Genomic DNA, 22,373 nt, shown 5'->3' on the forward strand with positions numbered 1-22,373 from the left:
ATGGAGGGCTCTCACTGAGTGTGTGGGCAGGGAGCCAGGTCACAGTGTTGGGTCACTCAGGTGGCTTGAAAGAATGAGTGTGAAGTAAAGGAAAATTGCCACAGAAATAGCGTGAGAGAAGAGGACTGTGCGAGCCATGTTTCCCTAGTCAGCCCAGTCCTGGGACTTCAGTTTCCTTCCTAGTGGCTCCTGGGCTTTTTCCTCATTTGTCCTAGGTAATACTAATGCATTCGAACGATAAACTGTCTCTGAGACCTGGCTAGGGTGGGCTTGAGAAGGACTCAAGAAAAATAAACTCAGATCCACGTTCAAGTTGCTTACATCCTCATCGCAAAGACAGGTACAGAGAGCACTCTGTGTGTGTGTGTGTGTGTGTGTGTGTGTGTGTGTGTGTGTGTGTGTGTGTGTGAGAGAGAGAGAGAGAGAGAGAGAGAGAGAGAGAGAGAGAGAGAGAGAGAGAGAGAGAGAGAGACTGGTAGATATGTGTCATGAATGTGTTAAGGATGTATAAATAGAAATTATATATATATATATATATATATATATATATATGGAAGTATGTACATGTATGTGCTTATGTAATATATGCAATTTATCATGGTTGAGGTAGTATGTTTCTCCAAGATTCCCAAACTACACTCCTAGTCTCTTACATGGTTTTGAATATAAAGTTTTAGATGTGACCATAATTACTCCATCTACTTTAAGTTAAAAGTCATAATAATGTGTTCTATTTTGTATTGATTTACTCACTCAAATTATTATGTGCATTTTGAACTTTTATTTACTAAATGAGATGTTTAGCCCTTTAACTTGTGAAAATTGATGAAGTTTTAGAGAGCTTGGAAATAGGTGCTGTAAGCTGAATAGTGGACTCCTGAAAGATCTGAATTCCGGATCTGGTAAATGTGCTATTTTGATCAGCAGAAGAGAATTTGCAGATGTGATTAAATTAGTGAGAATGAGACAGGGCAATCATTCTGGACTGTCATGATAGGCCCAACCTTTTTTTTTTTTTCTTCAGGTTTTTGGAGATAAGGTTTCTCTGTATATCCCTGGCTGTCCTGAATCTCATGCTGTATGGCTGGCCTCAAACTCACAGAGATCTACCTGCCTGTGCCTCCCAAGTGCTGGAATTAAAGTCGTCCACCATCACTGCTGGATGATAGGCCCAATCTTATCACAAGATTGTGTATCACAGTGTGTGTGTGTCTCATAAGAAGGAGACAAGAGGACCACTGTCAGTGGTAAGAACTGTGTTAACAGAGCTAGAGGGTGGAATGAGATCTGGAAGAGATGTTGACAAATGGATGGAGATGATCTCCAGAAATGAGAAAAGGCAGAGGCAGGGTCACCACCCCCCCTTGGTGCTTTCAGAATAATCTAATCCTGCTAACATCTGAACCTTAATTTGATATGGCTAAAGCGTAGGGTGCATGAGAAATAGCAGAGGCTGACTCTATGATAGAAGGAAAGGCCTTTAAAAGGCAGAAGACCAGTTTTATGCATTTCCCACTTTCCCTACTTCTATATTGGCTGAAATGTGGCTGGTCCAAGTAAAAAAATGAATATTAAGTCTTCCACAATGTAGGCTCCACCTCCTAAAAGCTCCCAAACCCTCAATATAGGATCACCAGTTGGGACCAAGCATTTAAAACAGAAACCAGTGGGGGACATTTTAGAGAATTCTTCGAACATTTCTAGTCTAAATTGTCCTCTATTGCTAATTAGTGACTTGTGTGATGTCCTTGAACAAGACCCATGGGCCTCTAATGCTGGATGACCTGTAGACTCAAGTGGATCTCTAAGATTCCCAGCACCCACATGGTGATTCACAACCATCTGTAACTCCAGTTCTAGAGGATCTGATGCCTCTTTCTGATTTCTGTGGGCACCAGGCTTATTTGTGGTGCACAGATGAACATGTGGGCAAAATACTCATAAAATAAAATGAATAAATATAATTTAAAAGTAAAAAAATAATAATTAAAAAATGTTTTTGAAAAGTGAAAAATTAAGCCTAAACAGCACTGGTCTCAGACAGGGCAGTAGACAGTGTGTGTGTGTGTGTGTGTGTGTGTGTGTGTGTGTGTGTGTGTCCATGTGTCTGTATACATGTTTACATGCATGTGTGTGGGCACGTGTGCATATGTATGTGGACGCCTAAGGCTGGCGTTGGGTCTCTTTCTCAAGTGTGTTTCACTTTAGTTTTCAAGACAGTGTCTCTCACGGCATGAGAGCTCATCACTTCAGCTAGACTGGCTGGACAAGCTCTCTAGGGACCTGCCTGTCTCCTTTGTCTACCCTCAGTGCTGGAGTTACAGATGTGTGCCTCTGCATCTGGGCTTTTCGTAAGTGCTGGGGATCAGACTTCAGGTCCTCACACTTATATGACACAGACTTTGCCAGTTAAGCCATCTCGCCAGTTTTGACAGTATTGCTTTGTATTCATGCACTGTGAGTTCCAAGATGGTTTGTAACAGTCACCAAGCATTGATGATTGCTAAGAATGAGATTATTTTTATCTGGCAAGGTCCCAGAAGGCCTGCTTGTATAGTAGAATGTGCCCGCATGACCATCAGGCTACCAGGTATCCCAACTGAGACTCCAGGTGGGTCTTACGTGTATAAATCAGTAGTTCTTGACTGTAGAGAGAAACTGGGTGCTGAGAAGAACCTCAGAGAAGGAAGACACTTGGGGCTCACGTATGGCCGCTCTGCTGTTACTATAAGACAGCCTTTACCTATGACGCTCACCTTTACTGTAATGTAATAGTCATATCTTTTTCTGTAATAAACTGTCGGTTCTAAGTATTATCATGTTGGGCTTTGTGGGTCTTCTCTGCAAAGGTGCTATTAGTGTGATTTCAAGAACTGAGGTTTCCAGAGCTTGACTTTGATCCTTACAACCTGAAAGAGTCCTGAGTGAGTCATCAGGGGATGGATTGAAAGTGGGAGTAGGCCAGGTAGCAGTTGATTGAAGTAGTTCTCTCAAGACTGGAAAGTCTGAAGGAGGTAGCAATGGCAGTCAAGAAGAAGGGAGGTTCAACCAAATAGAGATGTAGAATTAACAGTGTGGTTCAGTGACCAGCTAATTGGATGTGGTTAGAATATAAGGAGACTCTGAGGAAGGAGGCAATGATGATGTGGATTTCAACATTGGACAATAAATATGGCTATGATAATTATTATTTGAGCAATATCTATAAAATACTAAGAAATACTTGTTTGAAGAAAGCAGTGAGGATCAGAGCTAATTTTATATTCTTCCAGATAGAGATAGAAAAATCTAACAAGAAAATCAGAATGTAATTTTTAGAAAGATATATTAAATATATACATATGAATATATATGTAAAACTTCTGTTAAGAAAGAATACCCCTTGTTTGGTATCAATGAAACCACTTACTGTTTATGCTCATTATTCATTCATTCAGCAAAATAACACCAAGGGCTACTATGATCAAGAAGCACTACTGTGGTGTATATGGAATCCCCTGACCTCAAGGGGCTTAGCATGTAATTCCATTAGGTATTTGGTATTAGAGAAATTTGTGTAAAGTAGAAGAGCTTGATAGGAGTTAAGGACAACCATAAAGAAAAAATAAATTATGAAATAATGATCACAGTTTAAACATAAGACTGTAGTTATATAAATATTTTGCTACTCTGCATTTTACAGCGGAAGGAAAAGCAGTTAATTCTTCTAGTCCCGATGCAGCTCTTTTCTCCACCCTGAAGTCAGGGTGGTTGAACCATATTTATAGACTAGCACATGACTGTCTACAGAGGTCATGAGACTTGGCCATACACAGATATGCACAGACTCTGAGAGACTAGGACTTCAGGGACTGCCTTGGAAACATATTTGGAATTTCCATGCCCCTGACCATGGTCCATATGTATTAACCAAATAATTAATGTTTACAAAACTTTAACTAAAGAAGTTATAAGTCAAAATTAGTGTCGTGTTGTACCTGAAGTAACTATGTTCTGTCTAAACAAATATTGCAAGGTTACTATGAACCTCATCTAATGTTGATGTAACTGGGGTTTTGCTTTTAGAAATGCTGTACCCCTGAGGTTGGCACCAGGAGACTTTGAGGCATGAGCCTACTCTTGGTCACCGGTCAAAATGAAAGGACTCCTATACTCTTAATTGGTTTAATAATATACTCTTAACTGGCTTAATCAACATGGCTGTCTGTATCTTTCTCATGTGGATTGATTACTGGTAGACACAAGAATAGAAGGGGGAAATTAAAACTTTGAAGTAATGTTTTTCAACTTCTGTAACAAAGAAAGAGAGACTAGCTACAGATCTCCCTTATCCAGTTATATCAGTTCCTCTTTCTGCCATTAACTGGACCAGCTCTGCCCTGGATCCCTCAAACAAGAGCTGTGTCCACTGTAGAGAAGATATCTGTTACTTGTTTTGAGCTTGAAGAAGACACAGAAAGCATCAGGAATTAAGGACTAAGTTTTCCTGGTTCCTGCTGATGTTGCCTCTGCAACACAGGCTTAGAGTCTGTTCAGCAAAAACACCTTGATATGCCCCATCCTGTTGGTAAAGAGATAGTCATTACAAACCACTATATCAAGAAGAACATGGGCTCAAGGGGTAAATGATTTGCTCACAGTGAATACTGAGTCCACAGGAAATTAAACCCAGGCTCCCATGTGTTGGTTTTTTTGTTTTGATTTGTTTTTTGTTTTTCTCTTTGCTCTTTGGGGGCTCACCACCCAGCTCCCAAATAAATACATAGACTTATTCTTACTTATGAATGCCCAGCCTAGCTTGGCTTGTTTCTAGCCAGCTTTTCTTAAATTATCTCATCTACCTTTGCCTCTGGGCTTTTACCTTTCTCTACTCTATATACTTCTCTTTCCTTCTTATTCCATGGCTGGCTGGCCCTTGGAGTGCTTCTCTCCTTCTCCTTCTATTTATTCTCTCTGCTCGGCATCTGCACCTGTCCCTCTCCTGCCTAGCTATTGGCCATTCAGCTCCTTATTAGACCAATCAGATGTTTTAGGCAGGCAACGGAGCTTCACAGAGTTAAACAAATGCAACATAAAAGAATGCAACACGTCTTTATCATTAAACAATATTCCACAGCATGAACACAAATGCAACACATCTTAAACTAACATTCCACAACATGCATGGGTCTGTGCTGTGTTCTCCCACTGGCCTCTGTCATGACGGCACGTGAAGTGCATTAAGCAATACATCAGCTCTGGCAGTGCTGGCAGCAATCCATTAATTATGGCATCTATCTACTCCTAGGCAGGAGAAATTGACTCTGTAATTACCACCCTAATGATGTCTTTTGTGTTAACAGGCATATAACATTTATTTCATTCACCTGGAAGAAAACTGAAGCATCCTCTTTTAAAAAAAAATCTCCAAAGTCCAGGAAAAATAGACTAGAGATCATGATTTGTCTTTATCAGTTTTGGAACATCTTTGAGATGAGGAGGTAACAGTCATTTAATAACAATTATTAAAATAATGTGTGAAGGCTTCTTAGAACAATGCTTAGCACATAGGAAGTACAATATACATGTTTTCTCTTTCCAATGTTATGTAGAATAAGTGCTCACTGGAGCTGGTATTTCCTTAGAATATATAGACAAAGCAACATGGCATTATGATATCTGAAAGACATGGTCCAAGTATACAGTAGAGAGGGCTATGGTGCAAGCTTGTTGAGTCCAGATTGTCTTATAAACTTCATTCCATCTCTCCAGGCAGCTAGCACCAATCATTAGCCACCTGACATAAAACCTTTGCCATTGCTGCTTCTGAGCTCACATTCAGAGCCCTCGGGAACTCACCGTGCAAGGGGCCTGACCAAGCCCAGTTATTCTAAGCATCTCCAAGGCTTTGCAGTTCAGGCTGGAGTGAAACTGAGGTCACGCCTACCTGACTACCACCACACCCAGACACTTTCATGTTTGACCTCCTTACACTCCTTGGAATTCTCAACTTTTAGATAGTCACCCTGAAGAAGGCCTCTTCAGTATGAAGAGGTCTTGGTTTTGCTCAAGTGTTTAGAACGCGTCCTCTTTTGAATCAGAGTTGAAAGACACTGGTTTGGCTTGGTAAGCTGGTTGCCCTGCTGCACAAGGGAGATGACCCACTAGTTACACAAAGAAGTAATTGTTGGTAAACTCAAATATGTCAAATGTATCTTCACAGCTATTTTTATTTTAAACTTAAACATGAAGTAAAATCCCCTTTTTGCTTCTTCTGTATTTTAAGAGGGACGAAAGCATATATTTAAACAGTTTATAATGTAAGTTACTACTTGTCCATACAAGATAGATTAGAACTGTTTATTCCCACAATTTTAGCCAAGCTCTAATGCTGACTATAACTTTATTTTATTTTTAAAAGCTTTCCTTTATTCTTTTTTTTTTTGTTTTTGGTTTTTCGAGACAGGGTTTCTCTGTGTAGCTTTGCGCCTTTCCTGGGACTCACTTGGTAGCCCAGGCTGGCCTCGAACTCACAGAGATCCGCCTGCCTCTGCCTCCCGAGTGCTGGGATTAAAGGCGTGCGCCACCACCGCCCGGCCGCTTTCCTTTATTCTTGATATTCTCACGTGTGTATACAATGAAATATGACCATACCTATCCCCACTGTCTCCTTTAAGTCTCCCACCATGCCTCCTTACAATTTTATGTATTTTCTTTTTCATTTTTGATAACATACTAAGTTCATCTAGTGCTGTTCATATGTGTGTGGGTGTTGGACCATCTGCTGGAGCATGGGGAACCTCCCAGCTGCCCTTTCCTTAATAAACGATTCTCCCTCCCCAGTAAACTGTGAGACCGATAACTCCTCAGTATGGGGTGAGACCTGGAGACCATCTACCCCATCGATGAAGGGGATTTTGAAGGCTTGATCCTGCAGAAGATCGGTCACATTTTGTTTTCCAATTTTTTCATGGGGGTTAGCAATATCCAACCTTACTCTAATCAATGTTTATCACTATGACAAAAATTTAAATTTTATTTTAAAAATAGTTTAGGGGGCCATGGAGATGGTTCAGTTAGCAGAGAACCTGCAGAACAATTGTGAAGACCTGCGTTACCCAGCATGAAAAACGTGGGTGCAGTGGGGGTGTCTATGACCTTAGTCCTGTGGTAGTCGAAGCAGAGACAGGTGGATCCTTCGAGATCTTTGGCAAGGAACCCTGTCGTATAAAATAAGGGGGAGATCAACTGAGAAAGACACCTGAGATCAACTTCTAGCGAATGACATGTGTATATGGATGCATGTACACCTGCATGCACATGTGTGAACCACCCTCACATACATACCTAAACACGTACAAAATCCCATATAAATATTTTATGTACATCACGAGTCACAGCTGTATGTGTCGCTGTGAAAACTATCTTTGCTTTAGATTTTCAAATCCCTCAGCCTAGAATTAAGGAACGATCAGGAAGTGATCTCCTGCAATCAGGAAGTGATCAGCCACAAGTCATCCTGCAGTTGCTTCGCCCTCCACCTGGGTGTCTCTACTTCCTGTTATTCTTGTCATAGGCACAGCCAAGCTGGACCGAGGTTTTTAGGAGCAGTCTTAAGGAGGCTAATTGTTGGTGTGCTGACCAAGTAAGATGACCCAGGAAATGTAGATGATCCAGCCCCCTTTAGCAACGTTCCAGAATGCTCAGCTTCCTCAAATCCTCCTTGCTGTTATGAAAGGTACATTTCAGTGTCTGTGAGAGCAACCAACCCCCATCCAGGATGCTGGTCTGTGTCTTGTGCCCTGCACAGCAGAAGCAGCTTTGATGTAGGAATCTATGCCTCCATCAGCTGTAAGAGAACTTTTAAACATTCTTATCACATTGAAAATTAATTAAAATTGTAGTGTGTGTGTGTGTGTGTGTGTGTGTGTGTGTGTGTGTGTGTGTTTGGATATGCATGTTAGAGTCCGCATGTGGTCAGAGGACAGCCCAGAGGAATCCGTTTGCCCCCGTCATCATGTGGGTCCTGAGGATTGAACTCAGGTCATCAGGCATGGCAGCAGGCACCTTTACCCACTGAGCCATCTTGCTGATTCTCTTTTAAACTTTGCTTTTAAAAAACATATTGTGAAGCCGGGCAGTGGTGGCGCACGCCTTTAATCCCAGCACTCGGGAGGCAGAGCCAGGTGGATCTCTGTGAGTTCGAGGCCAGCCTGGGCTACCAAGTGAGTTCCAGGAAAGGCGCAAAGCTACACAGAGAAACCCTGTCTCAAAAAACCAAAAAAAAAAAAAAAAAAAAAAAAAAAAAAAAAAAAAACATATTGTGAAATAATATAAGGAAGAGGATTCTTACATTCAGGGTATGGTATTCCTCTGATGTCTCTATAAAATGTTCCTCGTGTGGAATTTTTATAATGGATTCCTTCTGCATTTTCTGGTCCCAGTGTTCCTGCAGATATTCCTTTCCCAAGTGAGCAGCGCACTCCTTGGACACATGTCTATGACCTCCCATCCCAAGTGGTATGGGGAAGGAGGGAGGGATTCCTTCTACCATGAGTTTTTTATTTTGATTTTTAAAAGCTTATTCATCAGTGGTGGGCTGAGACACCGGCTTGCTAGTATTGCGTGTTGTGGGTATCTGTTAAAGGCGTGATAGCAAGAACGTTTGGGGGCAGAGCACCAATATTATATGAAGAACTCACCAACAGAGACAGGAGGCCTGTGAATGAGACTGTTTTTGTTGAGCTGGTATTTGTACAAGGCGACACCCTCTTTCACACCGCCTACCTCCTCCCTGCGTGACTCAGTGTTGAGAGAGAAGCCTGTAAGCTGTTCATTAACAGAGTCAAGTGGAGGTGGGAACCGCACCTCGGAAGCTCCAGGTGCCCATTTGTTTCAGCCGGATCCACTTGGGGAATCACTGCGGGCCAGTTAGCCCAGAGTTTTGGCTTTCTGCGCAAGAAAGGTAAGTTGGATTCTACTTGCAAAAATAAACACAGCTGCTTTGCTTTTGGTGCATGACTTTGTCTGCTTTCCCTCCAAACGGTTCAGATCAGGGCTGTCTGCATCATCTTTGACTTGTTTCCAGTTCGATTTTGACAGCCTCTGATGAGTATTCTGTACGCCCATAGCTCGGCACTTCCAGTTCCCATGGCTTTTAACTTGGCTGTGGTACACATCACGGCATCATAGAAATGGAGAGCCCTTGGAATTTCCCGTGGGAGCTGGCAGTTTGCGAATCCTACTTCACATAAAGATAATAAAGCTCTCAATCAGCACTCACTGGTCTGTTTTCTCCAGTGACTATAAAATTGGTTTATAAAAAAGATCTTCCTGTTTTCACAGGTGATGTTGCTAATGAAATTTTAAACTTTATTGATTTACAAATAGTGTCATTTCTTTTTCTCAACTGTGACAAACACTGCAAACCCGCTCAACCTTATTCTCTTCGGGTAGGAAAATCACCTTTGCTTATGTGGAATGGTGTGGAGGAAGGATGGGGTGACATGGAGATGTGTGGTTCTTCACAGGGCTCTGTGTGCCTGTGTGCATGCGTGTATGTTAGGTTCTGAATCAGCTTGAGAATGGATTAAAGAATGCAGAGGAGGCAATTTTCAACCTCTCTGCTCATCTTACGCCTAAAAAACCAGCTGGCTTGTCTGTCTGCCTCCTCCCTTTTTTCCTTTTATCACTTCTGTTTATGATAGAGTAGTGGGAATAAAGCACAGCTTGCTGTAGCCGCCCCTTTCTCGTGCAAACCCGGCTCTGTTTAAGAACTAGAGGTTTCATTGCTTTCCTGACTGACTGAGCCACCCAAGTCTCAGTGGCTGAGACGCGTCAACGCTCCATTCCCAAAGGCTGACTGACGAATTTGATGACTTGGTTTTCCAACATGTGTAGGCAGTAGGATACCCAAGGATCGCATATATAGAGTACAGCTTTGTTTTTCATGAAATTGAAAACTGGCTTTCACTTCTGTAGACGACACAGAGACGCCCTTTCTGATACTGGCCATGCGCTGGTAATTACACTATTGGAAAAGCTGAGCAGTTAAGAGTTTACCAAGACAGTTGGATTCTAAATGTCAAGACACACAGAGAATGCATGAAAACAGGTCAGAATTTTATAGGTCTATGTACACCTTAGCATCTCATTGGTATAAATTTTCAACTGGGAGGGAATTATGGGATCATCTAGTCCAGCCTTTGCATTTTCTTTTAAAAACTCATTTATTACTATTAGTATTAGTATGTGTGTATGCGGGTCTGTACATGTGTGATATGTGTATGAGTATGGAAGTGTGCGTGCCATAGCATGCATTTGGGATCAGAGGACAATTTTCAGGAGCCGTTTCTCTCCTTCCACGGTATTGTGGCAGCATCTCTCTCCTGTTTCTGCTGTGTGGTGTACTGCAGTCTAGCTGGCCCATGAGCTTGGAGGCAATCATCCTGTTGCTGAGTCTTATTTCACTGCTGGGATTACATACATGTGGTACCATGTTGGCCTTTTTACTTGGTTTTCAGGGATCAAATCAGGTCTCTAGGCACTAAGCCACCTCACTGGCTCTACCCTTTGAATTTTCTAGATGAAGACAACAAAGAATAAGTATTAGGCAACCTTCCAGGCCTGGAGCAGCAGAACCAGATTGTGAAGTCAGATCTCTGTCATTTGCCTTATTAGATTTTCTCAATGATTTTTATAAAAAGTAGTAATAAAATGAACTATGCTCTATCTTTATTAAAGGACTATAAGTGATATGTAAATAAGTATGCCCAATGCTCTTGCAGTGTATGTGATGTGATTTTGGCATAGAAATACAGTTCTATTTTGTGGTGCTCAGATTTGGTCTTTTTATTTTTTATACTTGTTGGGTTAAATATTAAGGACCAACAGTCCCTTGGTGTGAGGTTGTCTGACAGACATGTGCAGGCCATAGTCTGGCCCTCACAGTCAGCGTTCTCCTCACCTCCACAGCCTTTCCATAGGCTCTGTTTCCTGGGCTGTCTTCTCTGACTGTCAGAACTCTGATTGCTCTTCTTCAGAGAGTCCCATTCCTGGGAACTTCGTAAACAAAACAGAAGTGTGCTCGGAGTGATTGACTACATACTGTGGAATGAACTTCATATGGCCCCCCCAGGCAGACAACTCAAGAAAACATGATTTCAGATAGCATCTGGTATGGTGCATGCATTAACTCCAAGCATCCCTTAAGAGCAAAGAGATTAAACTTCTTAGTCCAGGAGTCTTAGAGAGAAATCTTAGTTGTTTCCTCCAGCTTCCCTCCTGGCTTCCCTATGCCAATTCTCACCCATTTGTAGATCCTTTTCTACTTTCTCATCTCAAGAACTTTGAAATCAATAAAGGCTGTAGGTATTAGTTCCTATATGCATACCTGTAGCTGCCTAGTGCTCCCTGTTTGCCATGGTGCAAAGCTATTATGATTTCCAGATTTGGGTGAGGCTCTTCCTCAGGTATGTGCTTTGCAAATGGCAGCTTTATTTATTATGCTGGTGTTTTATGTCAGTTGCCAAATTCTTTAAAGATACGGATTGTCCTTTTAGTGTGGTTGTTAATTGAAAGCTTGAATTTTATGTTAAAGGCCAATAGGCTCATATCTAGACAAGAAAACCAGTAGTCCTGACTGCTCATTGTAATTGCACACACAAGAACTCTAAAAATCGAAATGATATACCCTTAGTCTCTAAACCCAAGGTTCTTGGCTCTAAAAATGTTAGTAAATCTCCTTTATGTGGACATTCCCTTAGAAGACAATGAACTAGTTATTAAATTTATTGCAGTACAGACATCCTAAGACACCACAGAAGGCTTCCCAAAGGTATATAAGAATTACACGGTGAGCAGAGTATGTCTGCATACAAAACTAACTTCACTTAAAAGGTCTGTCCCACACATCATTAAGGATGCTGTGTGCAAAAACTCAAAAGGCATCTGTATGCAAGAAATTGAAGGGATTGTCTGTCCCCTGGATAGGCTTGACCTTGAATCAACTGGAACTAGAAATGGTCCATGATAGGACTCAGGTGACAGGTAACTTTTATGCGATTGAATGCTTGTTAATGGGTATTCAATCAGTGTCTCTGTAGGATGAAATGGACAGTTGTCCCAGTAATCAGGATGTCATGTAGGTGATATGTCAAATTATCCCGTAGCAAGGATCAGGAGAGTTTCATGTATTAAAACCAAGAACTATCAGAGAGTCAATTTTATGTTAGGGGGTTATAAAGATAGAAAACTGATAACATTTTGAGATCTAGATAGCAAAAGATTTCATTTGTGCTAAATTTTGGATTCATTTTTTTATCATCAAGATTCCCATTGCTAAGCTTAGGCTCTTGGCCTGTGAGAGAAAATAAACGGCCCATTCCTAACCATCTTAACAGACTAAGTAAGTCCAGGCCAGCTGAGAAGTCTGCATTTCCTTCATTGGGTAAAACTCAGAGATGTTTACCATGATAAAGCTCTTTGCAAATTAACCTAAGGGGCTTGTCAAAATGGAAATATAAAGCTAAGATACTTAGAACTTTCTATTTGTCTTCCCTTTCCCTAACATTTCAAGGTTTGGGGATGATAATAGCTCTTTGAGGACAGTCCTTCTCTTCACAGGTCTGTCATTATTGGGTCTCTCTTCTTCTTCTTTTGAAAATAGTTTTACAGCAGTTGCCCTCTTCCTATTCTTAGGGATTCTGCCTGTCACACTGATTTCCAAGGAACAAAGTACCCAGGGCTTCCTTATAAACCAAGGTGTATACCACTCAGGCCAATGCCATTTATACCATTTTTGTAGACATATTTGCTGTATTTCTACTTTCCATTCTACAAAATTTGTCCTAGGCTAGTGTTCTCATTGCTTTCCAAAAAGTCAGCCATTTCCATAAATGCATTAGGAGTTCACTAACTAGGAAAAAGATTCTGGAGTAGTTAACCTGCTGCTCTCTGCGGATCCCATAATACTTGGTAGAATGAGTTACGAAAATCTGCTCTGATTTGTGCAGCTCTTGACCCATCCCAAGGCTCTGCTGCAAAGGGACTGTTATTCTATTTCCACTTCCTTTAGTCCAGTAACTTCCCACTCACTCCCCGCTTTAGTTTGCTAAGTTTCTAAGACAGAAACTTTGGTATTAGGTTGGTCTGAGTTTGAACCTCCACTGTGTAATTCACCGGCTCTGTAACCCCAGGTAAACCATTCATCCCGAGATAATGGTTTTTCAGTGACTGTCCTAGCTTTCTATAAAATGGCTCTGATGTTACTCTAATCATAGCAACTGCATTGGCTGCCTTTTGTTGCTGTGATAGCGCACCATGGCCAAGGTCAAGCCAAGAAGGTAGAGTTTACATGGTTTGTAGTTCCAGGGGATAAGAGTTCCTGATGGCATAGTGGAGGCATGGTGGAGGGAAGGAAGCTGAGAACTCATGTCTTCAAAGGTAAGCATGAAGAGAGCAAACTGGAAGTAGCAAGACTTTTTAATCTCAATGCCCATCGCAGGGATGCACTTCCTCCTGAAAAGCTGAACCTCCTAAACCTCCACAAATAGCCTGGTAACTGGGAACCAAGTATTCATCAAGTACATGAGCTTTTGGGCAACATTTTCATTCAAATGTCACATTGCACTCCCTGGGCCCCAGAGTGTCACGGCATTTCATGTACTTATGGGATAAGGATAATCATTGTAAACTACTGACCTAAAAATGTGTGGGTCTTAAATGGGATGATGTGCATAAAACATAAACTTGTTACCCTATGACCAGGTTTTTTTTTTTTTTGGCTTGCTTTTTCATTTTTCTTCCTTTCTCCCCTGTTTTGTTAATCTACTTTTAGCTCTACAGTTTTTCCTTTTCTGTTTCACTTTCCATTCACTCCTCTCTGTATCTTTTCCCCCATCCAGTCTAATTTTTTGCTCTCATAATCCTAAGAGAATCTAGCAGAAAGAGACAAAGGCATTGTTACTTCAGCCAAGAGGCATTTTATCCTTGGGTAACATTTTTAAAGTCTATTTTGTTGAGAAGACCCAAAGATGAAAAAAAAAAAAAAAAAGAAATTGCAGCTGAACTGGGAGGTGGCCTAGGGAATTCCAGAAACTGAGGGAGTAGGGGATAGGCAAGGGGAACAGTTAATTGATGGACATGAAAGCCACCCCAGGAAATGTCATTATTAAAAATATAAAATGCTGGGGATGTACCTCAGTGCTGGAGTGTTTGCCCAGCATTCATGAAGCCCTGGACTCAATCCCCAGATAAACAATGGCAAACTATAACAACACGGACCACTGAAGCAAAATGAGGGTGGACAGAGTGCAGGTTTAAGAAGCAGGTGGTGTGAATAGTTTCTAAGGTATCTGAGAACTGAGAAGTTTGATTGGTTTCAAAGCAAGTAGAGTCAAAGCTTAAGAGTGTTTTCATATACAACCCAAAGATGAATGTCTTTGGGCAGAGCTTGCAAACGTGAATGCAAAGGACTACCTTCTGGTGTTGAGCCACACACAGGAAATGAAAGACTGGCTGGTGGTTGACAGTTTTTTATATTTGCTTTTCTTTTACTTTGTTTTGTTTATTCTACTGTCCTTGAGAATGTTGGCTTCATGGTTGGAATCTCAGCTCAGGCATTCAGTGTTTTGAAGTGAAGGAAGATTTAAACTTGGATGTTGAAATTTGCATATACTGCTCTCTAAACTGTAGGTGGTTGTGGGTACATTGCTACTGTGGCAAGAATGCTAGATTTAAATGAGAATTTCTAGTCCAGAACTCTGGTTGGCTGTAAGACCCGGGACCCCTTCTAATGGTCTTTGTCTCCCTAATTATAAACTGTAGTTAACAATACTGACATATCACAATATTCTTGAGAGAACTTTGGGAACAAAACCCAAACCAAAAGATGATTTTTGTAGTTCCAACTTGGAGCACCATTTTTCTATGAATTTCCACATTTAAAATGTAGTTGCTCTCCTGTAATTCCAAATTCTTGGAACCAGAGGCAGCTTCTGAAGTCCAGCCTGGGCTTCATGACAAGACTCTGCCTCACAAAAAACCAAAACAGAGAGCTCTCTGCACAGTTACTGACTACGCCACTGTCCCACATAGACTCAGGCAGCAGGTTTTTGAGGAGTTTCCTCTTTCTCCCAAGAAACTATAAACTTTACTGCATTGAGACTGGAAGGTGGCTCCTAAGAATAAGCCCATTAGCTGAACTGAGGCTAATAAGTGGCCTGATTTGATTGGATATTGAGTGGTTTAAAATCCAGGCAATTCTAGTCCTTAAAAGGTAATTGCATTAAAGAATTGCATAAAAATACGATTTTGCAGTTAATTTTATTTATTTATTTATTTATTTATTTATTTATTTATTTATTTATTTATTGCAGTTAATTTTTAGCATTCAATTTGAGAAGTTTGTGACTGGCAATTGGCAAACAATTCATTCCCCAAACATCATTTTTTAACAAGAATATTTTGCACAGTGTATGTTGTGGGTCCCTTTTTAATAACTGCTTACGAAGTATCTGTACATTAAAAGATGTTACTTTCTATCTAGCAGAATAGAAGAGTTCCATTGCTGTATAATGTCTGGAGAAGTGAAATTGGATGAGAGGAGCTTGCATTACAGATGCTTTGGAAGCCTCTAGAAGTGGCTCGGGACCACCGAATGGGCTGATCAAAGGAGAAGGCAGACAGATGATGGTTGGCTGAGGAAAGTTATTCAGGAAGGACACTAAGAGAAACAGAGAAAAGTCCACAGAACAGACCTTGCCTGCCTTGAACCATTGAGCAGGCAACCATTATTTTAGTAATACTTAAATCCAACAAGAAAACAATTAATTTCTGCAATATCAGTCACTTTTATTTTGAGGGAAAAACAGAATTCTTAATGAACTATTATTACCTGAAAATAGCATACAATGCATCTTCCTTTATTATCTAGGTTGTATCACTGGGCAACATTAGTTTTGGAAATGAATAGGAAGCATTGCTCAGCTGTCTGGCAGCAAGATGGCCCCAGGGAGGCAGTGTGTTATCAGGACTAGTGTTGCTACACTTGGTTTCAGTGTGGTGGGAGCTGAGAAGCTCCAGGCTGAGCTGTCTGGAGATGTTGGGGTTGGCCTTCATTACTGTTGCTACCTGCAACCACCCTCCATTGTTGCCCATCTTTTGGTATACAGGAGTGATTCTCTGCATGCCTTCTATTGGCGGTATCACAGAACATTTGAGTTGTATATAGAACCACTTACTGCATTATAGTCATCCACACTTAATTACAGCTCCATTTCACCACTTACTGTGATCTGTGCAGGTTACATCTTGGGCTCCTGTAATTAGAGATAATAGTACCCACCTGAGAAGACCAAATAAAGATCATGTGCTTGATCACAGGAATTGGCACATGGCAGCAACTCAACAAGTGGCCCCTTTTGTTAAAAGCCTTGATCACAGATATATGTGCTGTTCACTAATAAAAGAATCAGGACTCTATTTTGTTGACCTCTGTCAGATTTTAAACCTATTTGTTTCCGTACATCTTGGAAACATGGAGGAAAATTATCAGGCTTGAGTAATAAAATCAAAAGACAACTTAATTTATAATAACAGGAGCTTTGTCATTATTCCTGAAGGAAAAGTTTATTCTTCTAAAAAAAGGAAAAGATAGACAATGGATGATCATTGTGGCAGCTTTATGACCCAGTCAAGTCCAAGATGGCCACTCCTACCTTCAGAGAAGAGCAGCTAGAAGCAAAAAGGGACCTCTTCTTCAGCATCAGTAGCCTGAACTGTAAATGTGCCCTCTGTCACTTCAACAGAGGCTGAGAAGTGGGGTTTTATCCATAAGTAAGGGGCAAGTAGAGAATGGGTACTAGAGAGGCCATCATTCTGTGTTACGAGTCTCTAAAAACATCCTGATGACCTGTGTCTGGGCTTTTCCTTTTCATCCTTTCCCATGTGCCCAGGGTTCCTTTGATGGGCCCTTAAATGTAAGAAGGCTCACACAATTAAAAAACATGTAAGTGATATTTTTAATTAAAAAAAATAAGAAGCCATGGTATCCGAAGAGTGTTTCTTTTTCTGTTTCATTCTATGCAAGGACTCTACCACTGAACAGGACCCCCAGCCCTTTTTTATGTTTTTTTTTTCTTAAAATTTGAGACAATAATCCTAGCACTTGGGAGGCAGAGGCAGGCGGATCTCTGTGAGTTCCAGGCTAGGCTGGTCTACAAAGCGAGTTCCCGGAAAGGTGCAAAGCTACACAGAGAAACCCTGTCTCGGAAAAAAAAAATTGAGACAAAAATTTCACTCACTTTCCCAGGCTGACCTTGAATATACTCTGTGGTCCAAACAGGGTCCCCAGTAACTAGAATCACCAGCCTGATTGACATTCTGGTGGCATTCTAAATATGAATTTCAGAGTGATGATTCTTGACCTTTCTGACCATGAAAATTCATTGAAAAAATTATGGGGTCCAATTATATGAGACCAATTATATATTCAGTGGCTTACCAGCAGACAAAGCACATGGTGGACATAGTAATTGGCACTTAACTAATAAAAAATGTTTGGGTACACACAAAAGATGTTTAGACACTGAGTACAGGCACATTTGTAAGCATACTTGTTACAGTAACCAGTGCTTCCATCTTCCATAGCTCTGTATCCTCAGTTCATCAGTTTTGCCACCAGGGTCTGGGTACCATGCTAGGATGGGTAAGATCCTGATACTGTCACATTGTCAGCCTTTTACAGAGTGCTACATACAAGACACAACAAAACAACAAGAACTGCCTCTTCATTTTACGTTTAGGACTAACTCCAACAAGACAGACTTAACATCTTCCTAGAAGGTGTGGCATTCTCATGCTTGGGTAGTGAGGTATTCTTCAGAAGGCTCGATTAAAGGAGATAGGCATCTGATCCAGCTTCCAGTCCTTTACCTCTTCCTCTCTTTTAATGAGCGGGCTTGGATATAGTATAAACACCCAAGGGCTCTACCATAGAACCTCTGGGATGTGTCTAGGAGTAAGTAGTTAAGGGGATTTTGTTCTTGTTCTCTGGATGTGCAGTTTCTGTCTTGTTGCATCTTCCATGGTGTGCAGCTCTCTGGCTCCAAATATGTGTAGGGATTGTTCTTTGAATTCTCCTTGTTCTCTCACACATGTCCTACTCAGTGTTTGTATCAACCCAGGCATCTGTTGCCTTTGTAGGCTCTGGTAAGGAGAGGGGAGAGTTCAGACAATAATAATAGCTTAGATGATTTACAGTGATTTATAATTTGTAGAACGCTATCTTAGTTTTCACAGTAACCTTTTAAGCCTGGCCTAAGCCCCACTTTGCAGAGGCAGAGTAATGACTTGGTCCACGTGGCTAATGAGTGTCACAGCTGTGTCTCAGCCTGAGGCTAGATCACAGCTCATCATTCTCCTTTGAGCCACCATGCAGCCTTAATGTGCTCCTCGCCCAGGAATACTTTACTTCAAGCTAGCTAGTAGTCAGAAAGATCGAAAGACATGGATAGTCAATTAGATTATGAGAATTCGAGAAAATTTGGAAGTTCTGAGGTCTAACAAGAAGCCAAAGATGGGATACAATAAGGAGAGGAGGCATCACCATCAAAATGGGAGGGAAGTATAAAGCAAAAATGATCAAGTATAATGTATAAAGATGTACACACACACACACACACACACTCACGTATAAAGATCCAGTAGGCATCATTAACATTCCAATGACAATAAGGCAAATTACAACATGCAGAAGATATCTGTTCCAAAAACTAGCAGAAGTGGTATGCATAAAACATGGCAAACATAATATGAGAGTTATATGTTTTAAATGAGCACAAGTATGCCTTCTATACATTGATTTTTAAGTTCAATGATATAGGAATAGCTATTTACATTATTTGTTTTGTAAATAAACTATATATAGTCTATATTTACCATATATGCACTAAATATTCTATTTATCCAATATGTTACTCTAAAAAGGGTATATATGGTATGTTGTTATATAGCACACAAATTGAAATATCAGAAAACACAACGCCCAATAGTTACATGTTTATGCAACATGACAAAATGTTGCATTCTCTTATTGTCACACAGTCTGCTGTATCACCTTGTTAATTCACATGGACATAATCTTGAATGAGATTGACATTTTCCTTTTGACTCCCATTCATGCTTTCCTATAAAAGAGAGTGACTCTTGTTTCCAAACCCAAAATAGAAATTGGCATCTGGTCAGGAGTCAGAAATCATGAAGCAAGAATGTTCCTCGGTGGTTGGATGGATATAAGTCCTGGTCAACCTGAAGTAATCCTGTGAAATAAAAATCTTACTTCATTTTATTCTGGCAAAACCATGGGGGCAAAATCAGACTGTCCCTCGAGCTCTCGTATGTCTTGTGCCTGCTGACAGTTTTTAGTTTGGGGTTTTTTAGTTGGAAGCTTACTTACATACCATAACATTTATCCAGTTGAAAGTATAAAATTCAATGTTTTCTTTTCAATTCACCAGTTTGTAACCCATCACCCCTAATTCCAGAACATTGTTGCCCCCAAAGAAGCCTCATTTCCATTGGCAGCATTTTCCTTTTCCTTAGCTTCTAAAACACACAAGTTAGTTTTTCCCAAGAGCCTTTATTGTTCACATTTCTTTAGTGTCTGGTTCTATTCATTTAGCCTGTTTCAAGTTTCATTTATGTTCCAGCATGAAACAGTACTTCAGTCCTGTGTATTCCTGAGCAATAGTCCATTGTGTGGATATGCCAAACTATGTATGTATTCACTCTTTGATGGGTATTTGGGTTAGTTCCACTGTTTTTTGCTATTACAAAAATGTTGTTAGGACTACTTATGTGCAGGTTTTTGTGTCGACGTATGTTTTATGACCCAGATAATGTTCAAGAATACATAAAAAAGACTCTTCTGTGAAGGTTTGTCTGTAGCGATGATTCCTTGGAAGGCTGCCTTGGTTGCCCTGATGCATTGTGGGTAGAACTTGTTGGGTTTGTGAGATGTCATGGGTCAGGCAGCCCCCCAAGGCACACTATGTCCCTATCACTCTATCTCCAGGGTACTCGTCTAGTCTTTGAGTGACTCATAATGAACATGATTGCTGGGTGCTCAGAAAAGAGTTGGCTTTGTTTGAGAAGTCTGCCTCCTGCCACTTAGCATCTTGGACAAGTGATACTCTTCCTGAACTTTACATATTTTATCTGAGTGTTGGCAATAATAATAGCTACCTCACAGAGTTTGTTTGATGGTGAGAGATAATGTCCATGATATACATTATACTCTCAAAGCAGGGGCTCAACTAACCTATGTTTATGATATTGGTAATTGCTCTGTGCAGTATAACAGTTGAATAAATTGAGGGCACATATTAGGGGCAGTGTGGCACAAAGCTCTTTGGAAGACTTCACTACCTTGAAGAAGCTTGGTTATTTCTTTCATAAGCACTGTGTTGGCTTTTTTAGGGATGCCATAATAAAACACCAGACAGAGATGTGTGAGATGAGCTAGATAGCAGAAATGTATTGTATTGGTGAAATTATTAAGGCCACTCCACATAGTTAAAAGGGAGGTTTATTTAGTGGTGTAACTTACAAATGAAGGGATAGGTAGGTTGCAGGGTCTGGGGAAGGTGTGTCACAGTCTGGCGGTGTTCTCTGGAGAACTCTGCTCGGTCTACCTCCACCATCCAGGGTCCAGGAACAGAGAGAGGCAGCACATCCAGATCTTGGGTCGAATTCAGGGTCATCTCTTGGCCCCGCCTTGTAGGCGTGACAGTTACCAAAGCCTCAATGGGGGTTGGAACTTCCAGATCAAAGCTGGGATGGCTGCTTACTACAGTATAGTTAGCGATTTTGGAGGCTGGTATCCAAAATCAAAGTGTCATTGTATTCAGGTTCACTTGAGTTCTTTCTCCTTGGCTTGCAGGTGATTGGTCCTTGCTACCCCAAAGGCCTTACTTTAATTCCCCCCTCTTAAAAGTCACTATCTCCAAATATTACCGTAGTCTGATGTAAGGTTAGAGTGCAACATGTGAATTTGGAGGCAGGATTCAGTGTAGGAAATAGCTAGGCAGTGTCTGCATTATCCTACACTAGGAACAAAAGAGAAAGCCTAAGCCTTGCTCTGTGAAGCCCAGTTTCTCAGAAGAGGCAGCCCACTGAGCAGATAATTATATATTGTCTTTTCTTCACTTATCCTGTTCCTGGTCTCACAATTGAACATGCAATCTTTACAAATGTATTATCAAATATATATTAAATATGTTGACTACCTCAGAATCAGGTCATTCAGCTGAGATGTTCCTTTGTCTTTGTCAGCTAAGAAGGAAAAAGAAAAACTTACCAAATTCTATTTGGAAATAGGAAATGGGTAAGCCAGGAATCCCAAGAAGTAGGGCTAAAGTTGAGGGAAAATTAGTGAATAATTGAGATGTGTATTGTCTCATTTGTGTGTGTGTGTGTGTGTGTGTGTGTGTGTGTGTGTGTGTGTGTGTGTGCATGTGCCTGCCACACTTGTCACAGCACACATATAGAAGTCAGGCGACAGACCCTGGAAGTCAATCTTTCTTCAACCATGTAGAACCTGAGGATTGAACTTGATCATCAGGCATGGTGGCAAGCACCTTTATCCTCTGAGCCATTTCAATAACCCTATGCTTGTTTTTAGGTTTCTCTTTACTCCATTTTCCTAACACATCTTGTCAACCTCCAAATGAGCCAGCCAGGGCCTGTCCCATACTCACTGAATATCCATTTGCCCATGTTCAAGGCTTATCCTCTCCTTTCCTTGCTCTCTCCCTCCCTTTCCTGTTTTTGCTCTGTTTCCCAAAGTGAAAAAATAAAGGCATGAAGTTAAGCATTATTGAGTTCCAATGGAGTTGGGCCATGATTTGACATTGTACATGTGTCCTTACTTGATTCCCACAACAGCTTGGCTTTGCCTTATTTGTAGATGAGGGACCTGAGCTGTGAGGTCCTAGGGTGACTCCAAGCTTAGGAAGGCAGTGACCATGGTTGTTGATGTTAGTCTTTGTCTTGTATCTGGCTCCCTAGAAGTAGTGCATGAGAGGAAAGTTGGGTGTCTGTGACTTATGGCAGGTATAGCTGCAGGAGCAGGAAGTGAGGAATAGGAGGGAAGAAGAAGCTGAGCGCTGAGCAAGGTTACACTTTGTGCCAACTGAGCTTCAGCGAGATTCCCTAGTAAACTCCCAAGTACACATTATCCTCACAGAATTGCCTCTGCCTTGAGACATGGGACTGGCATTTTTATCCTGAGTCAGTCATTTCCAGGTTACATGGATGTGTCCTTATGGCTATGACAATACCGATGGAAGTGCTTTTGACTTCAAAAGATGGAGGAAGAGGACTTTAGAATCTCC

General features: G+C 41.0%; 2 protein-coding genes across 10 annotated transcripts in view; both read left to right on the forward strand.

The window, feature by feature from the left end:
- LOC143267454 (uncharacterized) overlaps positions 1-2,814 on the forward strand; it is a 44,171-nt gene extending 41,357 nt beyond the window's left edge. For both annotated transcript variants that reach the window (XR_013042586.1, XR_013042590.1), the window contains exon 8: positions 1,025-2,814. The gene's annotated coding sequence lies outside the window, so the exon portion shown is untranslated. The remainder of the gene's footprint in view (positions 1-1,024) is intronic.
- Positions 2,815-8,779: 5,965 nt separating this feature from the next.
- Scel (sciellin) overlaps positions 8,780-22,373 on the forward strand; it is a 97,652-nt gene continuing 84,058 nt past the window's right edge. For 7 of the 8 annotated variants that reach the window (XM_076545519.1, XM_076545517.1, XM_076545521.1 and 4 more), the window contains exon 1: positions 8,806-8,944. The gene's annotated coding sequence lies outside the window, so the exon portion shown is untranslated. Of the gene's footprint in view, positions 8,945-22,373 lie in introns of all 8 variants that reach the window. The other variant, XM_015996699.3, reaches the window with a different exon arrangement.

The sequence above is a fragment of the Peromyscus maniculatus genome, chromosome 9 (genome assembly GCF_049852395.1).
Source record: "Peromyscus maniculatus bairdii isolate BWxNUB_F1_BW_parent chromosome 9, HU_Pman_BW_mat_3.1, whole genome shotgun sequence".
NCBI classification, from domain to species: Eukaryota; Metazoa; Chordata; class Mammalia; order Rodentia; family Cricetidae; genus Peromyscus; species Peromyscus maniculatus.